We start from the raw sequence: 10066 nt of genomic DNA on the forward strand, positions 1-10066 counted from the left end.
GGTTGGGCTGAAATTTAACCTCTTCAGGTTGTAAATCGTGTTTTAAAAAGTAACTAAGTAACTAAGTAATTAATTACTTTTGAAAATAAGTAATCAGTAAAGTAATGGGATTACTTTTTTGGGTAAGTAATCAGTAATTAGTTACTGATTACTTTTTTCAAGTAACTTGACCAACACTGGTGGCTACATTGCCCTTCCTGTCGCCCAGCAAGTTTGTTATTTAAGTTCAGTTGATTAACATTCCAAAAGAGAAGTTTCTCCACATGAAATTTGTCACTGTTGTTCATGCCAGTTTACAGATTTAAATGTAACATACAAAGTTGTAAATGAAGACAAACGACTCACAAGAATAAAGACAAACTCTCTGGTGACGTCCTGTGGTGTCTGACAAAAGGAGGTTTGCAGCAGATCTTCTGGGTAATGTGGGTTGGGCTTGTTCCAGTGCATCCTGCATCTGCTTGATCAAATCTTGGGAGGCTGAAAGCCTTTGTGGTGTGGTGGAAGTGGATTGTTCCACTGTAGGAGATCGTTGCAGTGGTTGGTGTGCTTGCTCTGCAAAAGCGTTTACGTGGGTGGCATTTGACAACGTAACCTCCAGATGAATGCCAGGAGTCAAGGTTTCCCCAGCTAAATGGTGCATTGTAACAGGGTCCTTAAAAGCTGTGGTGGATCAGTGTACACAACAAAAAAGCTAAGCATTAAGGGGAAAAAAGGCTGAGGAAATGTAACTTTTAAAATCGTATGACTTTGTCATATTCTTTTATTTTACAGTACATTATAAATTTACTGTCTGTCTGGGTCATTTGACACAGTGTTTTGAGTTTTTCTTATATTTTGGTACCTGTTATTATAATTATTATTTTCATTTTAACTGGTTAGTTCTGAGCTTATTCTTATTACCTCACTGAGTTTACTTACAGTGGGGCAAAAAAGTATTTAGTCAGCCACCGATTGTGCAAGTTCCCCCACTTAAAATGATGACAGAGGTCAGTAATCTGCACCAGAGGTACACTTCAACTGTGAGAGACAGAATGTGAAAAAAAAATCCATGAATCCACATGGTAGGATTTGTAAAGAATTTATTCGTAAATCAGGGTGGAAAATAAGTATTTGGTCACCTCAAACAAGGAAAATCTCTGGCTCTCACAGACCTGTAACGTCTTCTGTAAGAAGCTTTTCTGTCCCCCACTCGTTACCTGTATGAATGGCACCTGTTTGAACTCATCATCTGTATAAAAGACACCTGTCCACAGCCTCAAACAGTCAGACTCCAAACTCCGCCATGGCCAAGACCAAAGAGCTTTCGAAGGACACCAGGAAAAGTATTGTAGACCTGCACCAGACTGGGAAGAGTGAATCTACAATAGGCAAGCAGCTTGGTGTGAAAAAATCAACTGTGGGAGCAATCATCAGAAAATGGAAGACATACAAGACCACTGATAATCTCCCTCGATCTGGGGCTCCACGCAAGATCTCATCCCGTGGGGTCAAAATGATCATGAGAACGGTGAGCAAAGATCCCAGAACCACACGGGGGGACCTGGTGAATGACCTGCAGAGAGCTGGGACCAAAGTAACAAAGGTCACCATCAGTAACACACTACAACGGCAGGGAATCAAATCCCGCAGTGCCAGACGTGTTCCGCTGCTGAAGCCAGTGCATGTCCAGGCCCGTCTGAAGTTTGCCAGAGAGCACATGGATGATACAGCAGAGGATTGGGAGAATGTCATGTGGTCAGATGAAACCAAAGTAGAACTTTTTGGTATAAACTCAACTCGTCGTGTTTGGAGGAAGAAGAATACTGAGTTGCATCCCAAGAACACCATACCTACTGTGAAGCATGGGGGTGGAAACATCATGCTATGGGGCTGTTTTTCTGCCAAGGGGACAGGACGACTGATCCGTGTTAAGGACAGAATGAATGGGGCCATGTATCGTGAGATTTTGAGCCAAAACCTCCTTCCATCAGTGAGAACTTTGAAGATGAAACGAGGCTGGGTCTTCCAACATGACAATGATCCAAAACACACCGCCCGGGCAACAAAGGAGTGGCTCCGTAAGAAGCATTTGAAAGTCCTGGAGTGGCCTAGCCAGTCTCCAGACCTCAACCCCATAGAAAATCTGTGGCGGGAGTTGAAAGTCCGTGTTGCTCGGCGACAGCCCCAAAACATCACTGCTCTCGAGAAGATCTGCATGGAGGAATGGGCCAAAATACCAGCTACTGTGTGTGCAAACCTGGTAAAGACCTATAGTAAACGTTTGACCTCTGTTATTGCCAACAAAGGTTATGTTACAAAGTATTGAGTTGTATTTTTGTTATTGACCAAATACTTATTTTCCACCCTGATTTACGAATAAATTCTTTACAAATCCTACCATGTGGATTCATGGATTTTTTTTTCACATTCTGTCTCTCACAGTTGAAGTGTACCTCTGGTGCAAATTACTGACCTCTGTCATCATTTTAGGTGGGGGAACTTGCACAATCGGTGGCTGACTAAATACTTTTTTGCCCCACTGTATATACTAAACAATCTTGAGCCCACATAAAATATATGCCCATATTAACTTAACATAACCCATATGGGGCCCACATAGACATGTTTTCAGGGTCTGACTTGCATTTGCCCATGTGCGACCCATATAGTTTGACCAGGTGGGCCCCACCTATGTCATCAGTGCTAAAAAATATATTGATTACCTCACTTTGCCCCACCTGGGGCCCACATAGACATGTTTCAGGGTCTGACTTGCATTTGCCCATGTGCGACCCATTTAGTTTGACCAGGTGGGCCCCACCTGTGTCATCAATACTAAAACATATATTGATTACCCTTTGCCCCACCTGGGGCCCACATAGACATGTTTTCAGGGTCTGACTTGCATTTGCCCATGTGCGACCCATATAGTTTGACCAGGTGGGCCCCACCTATGTCATCAGTGCTAAAAAAATATATTGATTACCTCACTTTGCCCCACCTGGGGCCCACATAGACATGTTTTCAGGGTCTGACTTGCATTTGCCCATGTGCGACCCATTTAGTTTGACCAGGTGGGCCCCACCTGTGTCATCAATACTAAAACATATATTGATTACCTAACTTTGCCCCACCTGGGGCACACAACAACAGCCTATCCTTAAATGACTGTGTTTGCCCATGTCTATCCCAGGTGGAAAACCCAAGTGGGTCCTACGTGTGTTTCCCATTTTGGACCAAGTTAAGTGTTTCCCATGTTTGACCCAGCTAGGACCTACTAAAAGTGCTCACTTGGGATGGCCCATATGGGTTTAATGTGAAGAACCCAAGTAGGCCCCATACAAAAAGCCCAGTTTGAGCCCATGCCCACATGGTACCCATCCAGCCCGAGCAAAAACCAGGTGGGGCCCATATATACATGTTGGCTGGGATGATTACTAGCCAAATCTGTACTTTTGAAACGTGCCGTGCGGTGCTCGAACCGGTGCTTAAAGAATGGAGAACACAAACTTTGTCCAAAAATCTCTTGTGTTTTTATTTTTAGCAGTCTCTTTTTTTCTGCAAATTGTCCAGCCCCACACATGGGGCGATCCGCGCTAACTTGCCAATGGAGATTTACCACACCCACAGTAGATGTGCTCGATGTGAGGTCTTGCAGCAAGCTATCAAATACGGTGCATTTCTCGGCTTTTAAAAAACACTATGCGTCACCAGGTGTTTCATCAGATTTGAGGTGTTACCTCCTTTGCACAGTATCACCTTAACCTCTTAAGCCCCAAAGGGGTTTCTGAGCTTCCTGCTCGAAAATGTAATGCCCAAATTTAATTGATTATTTCTCTGCAATTACAAACTCTGTCCTTACAATCTTGGTATCAAAATAAAGCTAACACTTGTGAAATTTCATCAGAGGTGTAAATATTGAAGCAGATATTACTGTGTCAAAGTTACTGAGACTGGAACACAGAAAAAGTAAGTAGATTTTATCCTCCTATTTTTTTTTAGCATATAACCCTTTTAAAAATATGCCTCAGTTCACATTTCATTACAGAAATTCAGTAACCAACATATAAACATCATCTGTGCAAAGATTTATGTTTGTAAAGTGAAACAGTGAAAAATTACAGCACTGTCAATACATGAATATCCAGACGTTGTACAAAAATGTCTAATTTTGGCACACAATTGGACACCATGCCAGTTGAATTTTTTAGGTATTAAGAGCAGAAATTAATACATTTTATTAACAGGCCTAAAAATTATTTTTTTAAAAATATATATTTTTGAAGAATTAACCACACATTTACATGGTAATGGCCCTTTTCTGCCGTGCGCATAGAGCGTTTGATTGGCCTCTGGCCCTTTAAACTCCTTTAGAGCCGATCGGAGCGGGAACGCTCTGTTATGCGTAACTATTTTTAAATCCCGGTAGCACTGCAACCACGTAAGCTAGCGCAAAAATTTTTTTTGCATATGAAACCGGAGGAGTTGTACTTACATATTGTGCCATCAGCTTGTCCTAGGTCACGGTTTCCTTCCACATAAAGCTTTGCAAAAACTGCATAAAAAGCGCTTGCAGGAACAAAAACATAATATTCCAGAAACACGCTTTGCCGGTCCGATCAGCTGTTCAAAACACTTCCTACGTTGGAATAGACGTCAGCGCGAACTTTTGCATTTCCGCCATTACCTGGCCGAAACCGGAAGTGACGTCATTTTCGCGGAAATGTAGTCTTTTTTGCGATCAGGGCCTCAGGGCCTATACTGCTCTTTTTAAAAGTTATCTTTGACTTTATGACTTTCTGTGTCGTTTCTGGGATGCTTAGGACTCATATTGCACTGCTGGAAATAGTTTATTTTGATGCATATGCTGCTTTTTTGCAAATTTGCAGTATAATATTTATTTTCGTTTTTCCTGCAGTGTATAAAAATTGGTGTATTTCAAAAATAAAACTATGAAGACACTCAAAATAAATTTCCTGTGGTGGGAAACTATTTTGTGCAACTTTTTTGTATTTACAGTTTTGAGGGATAAGCCTCTTAAATTTCTCTAACTACAAATATATGTTAAAAAATCAAAAACGATTTTCAATTTTTTTGTAGTTTATTGCACTTTTTTGCAATTTATGTAATTACTATGCACTTAATGAATACATATTATTAAAATCTGGGCTATAATGGTTGTATTGATGTATAGCAACTTGAAATGCTCCCAAAAATGGCTCCACAGCATGTAAAAATATAATATAAGCTCTGGCGGACTTGGTTCTATGGTAGGTCTTAAAGGGTTAAACTCTGAGGGGCTGTAACTTTGGTTTCTTTTGGTCAATTTGCATGATTGATACCTCCTTTTTAATCGTTTGAGCCAATAGAATCACAGTAACGATGCCACGTTCATGTTACTTCAACCAATCAGACGTTCCAAGGCCAAAACCCACGTGGGCCCAAATTTACTGCATGTGACATCTGTCCAGTCACGTGTCTATAGGTGGGTCAAAAATGGAGGTTTTTGACGGAAAATGGATCTGATGCGGCTAGGTAGGTGTGGTAACTGCTGATAATCACGTGGGTACCGGCGAAAATAATAGAGGAAATCTGGACAGTGAGCCAATTTCTGTCTTGGCGCATTTGCGCCGCTGTGTGTTTTTGTGGTCTTCTTTTGCAGCTCATTCAGTGAGTTTGGTCAACGTGTGGTGAAACTTGGTGTTTGGAATTGGTGATAGCTCTGGAAGATAACCAGCCTATCTTTAGCCAGTTACATGAAGTCTGGAGAATTTCTGGTTCGGCTTTGTTTGTTTAGCGGACTTGTGCGCATTTACGTAACTGCTCGTTTAATCATGGCTTGTTTTCGTTGAGTTTGGTGGTTATAGAAATGGTTTACCTGACATTTTAACTGAGATTCAGAAGTTTCTGTGGATACCACACATGTCTGGACTTATATTTCTCACCCTGTGTTATAACCGATTAAACGTGATCATCTCCTTTTTGTCCCCAGTACCAGGGGCCTGGTGCTTAAAGCACTTGTTGCAGGCTGCTAAGTTTGCATCTTTTGCTGTGAAGTACAGTCTGACTTTTGACGGCTTTGCCTTGGGCATTTTTAATCTGTAGCTCTGCTCTAAATGAACGTACGTACATGGGCCCGGCTACTATCCTTGGAAAGGTAAAATGATTGGCTAGAATCCAAAGTGTATGACATCTCAGGGGGGAAAAAGCACCGAAATGTGCGCTGCTTTTTGGTCTGGTTACTTTTTGGTCTGTCAGAACCGGTGCCATAATGGCACCGGTTCTGACATAAACCGGTACCGATCCCTACTTGTGATTGCTTTAGTTGCTAGCAGATTTTTTGCATGGCTCCCTGGCCTGGCAAATTGCCCTCATCCCTAAGAGGGTGACCATCCAGGAAAAAGGGAAAGGAAGGTGGAGCAAAGGAAAGGGAACAGCTGGCCGTGGAGTTAGTCATTCATATAAGTGTTTGGGACAATGCATAATACAAAGACTTTTGTGGAGCTAAAAGTTCATGTTTATTTGTGGTTGCTGGGCAAGGGGTCCAGTGGTGGAGGAACAATAAAATTTGGTATGAAAGTATTAAAATCAAACAATTACACTGGACATTTTGCTAAAATGTTTGGATTATACAATGTTGTGATTCCCAGATGTCCAGAGTTAAATGTTTATAATTTGTAACTTTAACGCCTTTGTTGGTAGTAAAAATGGATTTATACTGACTTTTATGATTAGTAGGTGATCTGGAGTTTGTCCTGTTTGTTAGAAGCTCCAAGCTGTTTTCTACTTTGTAAGGATTTAAACACATTTGTGTGAAATTACACTTCCAAAGGTGACTTCATTACAGCAGGAGCAGTCGATCTGCCAGTCGCACTTTATGGAAAGAAGACGTAAAACTTTGACTGAAACTCCAAAAAACCTTAATGTCATCACTTTAACCAGATTTTATTGGTGAATAAAACTCCCAAGTGTTTACCTGCAGTGTGTCAGGTCTGTTTACGGTCTGTGTGCTGTGATCTGCCAGGAATGCGAGGCGTCTGTCAGCCTCTCCTCAGATTATGACAGGAGGCCATAAATGATAATGGACAAAAATATACAGCCATTAAACCTCTGCCTGTTTGTTTAATATGAGCATTTATTGGAGCTGCAGTGTTAATCCTATATGAGCAGTAAACTAAAACTCATAAACACAAGAGCAGGAAGAGAAGCCAGGCTCTGACCTTGAATACCCTGAAGCCTGGTGATGGTTCTGCAGAAGGACAAAACACTGGGGCAGAGGGAGAAACTGTTTACGTCCATGATGGTTTATGTGCTTAATGTCATGACGGATGAACATCTTATGTCTGTAGGAAAAGGCACAATAGGTTTATGCATAAGCCGCCAGGCCCTAACAACTGCAGTGGATTTTCAATGAAACGACTAAGACCTAAGTGTATTACCGAGTTTTGGCTTTAGTTCAAGGTCCAGAACAGAAAAGTTCAAGACTCTTCATTTGAAATGGTGGGACTGTTTTGAGAGAAAATGATCATGAATACATTTAACAACGCTATCTTCTTAGCCATTTTTAACTAAAAATTAGACATGGTGCTGATTCCTTTTTGAAACATTTACATCTTTGTATTTTGGTGAAGAGAGACACACCTGGACTGTACCCTCATATCAGTCAGTTGAAAATGTTGTGCCAAGGCAGGTTGGCGTCTAGTCTGCCCCTGACGTGGGTTAATGTTATGGCAAAGGGGCTGAAGCACCTGGAAAGTGACTGTTGGAAAAAGAGATCCAAACAGTTTGGCCTTCCCCAGGTTTACGATGACTGACTGCTCCTGTGGCCGATCGAACCACTGCTCCTGGTGGTGGAAGATGATGGAATAGGCAAAGGGGGAAGGTATGTAAGAAGGCAGCAAGGTCAAGAGAGGCAGAGCTAGTGTCAATGTGGAGGAAGTCCAATGGATGACCCAAGTCCAGATGTAAGATTAAACATAACCATATGGAGCGTGCACCACATCCATACATCTTCTAACTCTCCTGCTCATAGCCTCATAGTCTACATCCTTGCCAAAGTTGACTCTAGCATCTGCATTTCCTCCTTCATTGGGTCACCCTTACAATCCTCAGGTTGCAAGCGTCTTTACCTTGGAGAATGTTTGTGCACAGACAAAGAAATTAATTTGTCTCCTTTTCTCATTCTACAAATGTGAGGTTACTTCTAATGCTAACATAACAGTTGTGCTCATCATCTGTTTAGAAATCTGTCAATTGGTGACGATCTAGTCGCCATAGAAATGTGATTTGCACATGGAAAACTGGTTTGCTTTATCTCAATCTTCTACCCAGTGATATATTTCACAAAGACATAGCAATGCTATATTTGGTGTCCGTTTCTGAAGAGTTGGCAATTCAAATGACAGGGAAACTGCTGTTGGCTAGATGAGTGAAACGACTCTTCTCCTGCAATAATACCCTTTGATGCGTTCCCAGATTTTGTTTCTCCACATTTCTACAGTCACAACTGATCTTTCTCAGCTTTTCAACATCTTGTGCCTAGATGCAAATCCATCTCCATCAGTCATTCATCCCTTTTCAACTCTAATCCTGTCTTAACTCACCTCCTTGTATCCAATTTACTTCCACATGACACTAAGAGAAAAGGTTTAACGTCTTCTCTTAGATTCCTATAATTTCACATGGAGAACGCCTCTTCCTGACTCTTGGTTGGCATGTCACTTCATCCCATCCAAATTTCTACAGTCCTGTGCAATTCCAGTTTCTATAATGCCAAATGGATGGCATAGTAAAAATATATATAGTCTGAAGCCTTTCTTGCATTGTAGTTTGTTACATCTTGGTCTGAACTGTATTCTTAGCAATCAAAGGTTTCTGTATTTCTTAACCTCAGGAAAGTTACCATCTCCTCCCTTTATCCCCATGTCAGAATCCTGGTCTACTCAGTACTTCAGTTGAATGTTTGTCAGGTACCGTCTTGGCCCTAAATTATATTCAGGCCACTCTTTTAGAATAGGCACTGCTACTTCAGCAGCCATGTAGTGCATTTCCTTTTCAACAATAGGCTGCTGGTCATCTTCAGCCTCTTCATCATACATCAGACACCTCAGCTCAAAAATCCACAAACCTTAGTCACAGTAAGCTGACACACAGATGGTGCTGGCATCCATTTCTCTTCCATCTTTGTTCACATTTCTGCTTTTTCCCCCTCCCTCCCACTCCTATTTTCTCCCTCTAAGCTGAAGGCCAGAGAGTCTCTGCAGTAAGGGCTCTCTTGGCCTCAGATGGCCTTCCAGACTTATCACAGACTCATTTTCTGTGTACTTTGTTCTTTGGCTATCTGGACCCATTCATGTTGTGTGTATTCTTTACGTTTTGGCTAATGCTGCAGCTAAATTGAGATGTTTTCATATTCTAGAGTCAAACTTCCATGCCACAATGAAACTGCTTAATTTGATTTGGACGATCAAACCACCTCAACTGGCTTTTTTACATACCCTATTGGCCCACCATCATTGGGGGCATTGGGTTTGGGTGCAGTGTAAACATAAAAATAAAACAAAACATAAAAAATAATCACAAAAAACTTTTTGTTGTTGTTTTTCAGCTTATCTGATGATTTCAAATTCAGTGTAGCTGTTGTTTTTTTGTGGTTGTGCTTGCACAAACAGAAAATGGATGGATGTTCTTGTGCACATGATTTCCACATTTTTGTTCATCTCAAATTCAAATTCAAATCTCAGATCAGAGTTTACAGATAATTCTTCATGTTTTTAATGCTGTTCAAACTTAAGAGATGTGACATTTAACTGCTGTGTTTCCTGTTCTTTCAGAAGCAGAAACCTCATCCCATAGAACAGAGAATTTTATCACCAACTTCCTTTAGACCAGCGGTCTCCAGCCCCCGGGCCACGTGAGTTGTTTGGTACCGGGCCGTGAGAGTTGAGGCTCAGGTGTGAAATGTATGGTTTTCAGGGTTTTTAGCGGTTTTTAGCATTATTTTGTTATCGTTTTATCGTGAACTCTGTTTTCAATTCAAATTTTATTTGTCACGTACACAGTCATACACAGTACGATATGTAGTGAA

The sequence above is a fragment of the Haplochromis burtoni genome, unplaced genomic scaffold, assembly GCF_018398535.1.
Source record: "Haplochromis burtoni strain Fernald_Lab_line unplaced genomic scaffold, NCSU_Asbu1 Contig_126, whole genome shotgun sequence".
Lineage (NCBI taxonomy): Eukaryota > Metazoa > Chordata > Actinopteri > Cichliformes > Cichlidae > Haplochromis > Haplochromis burtoni.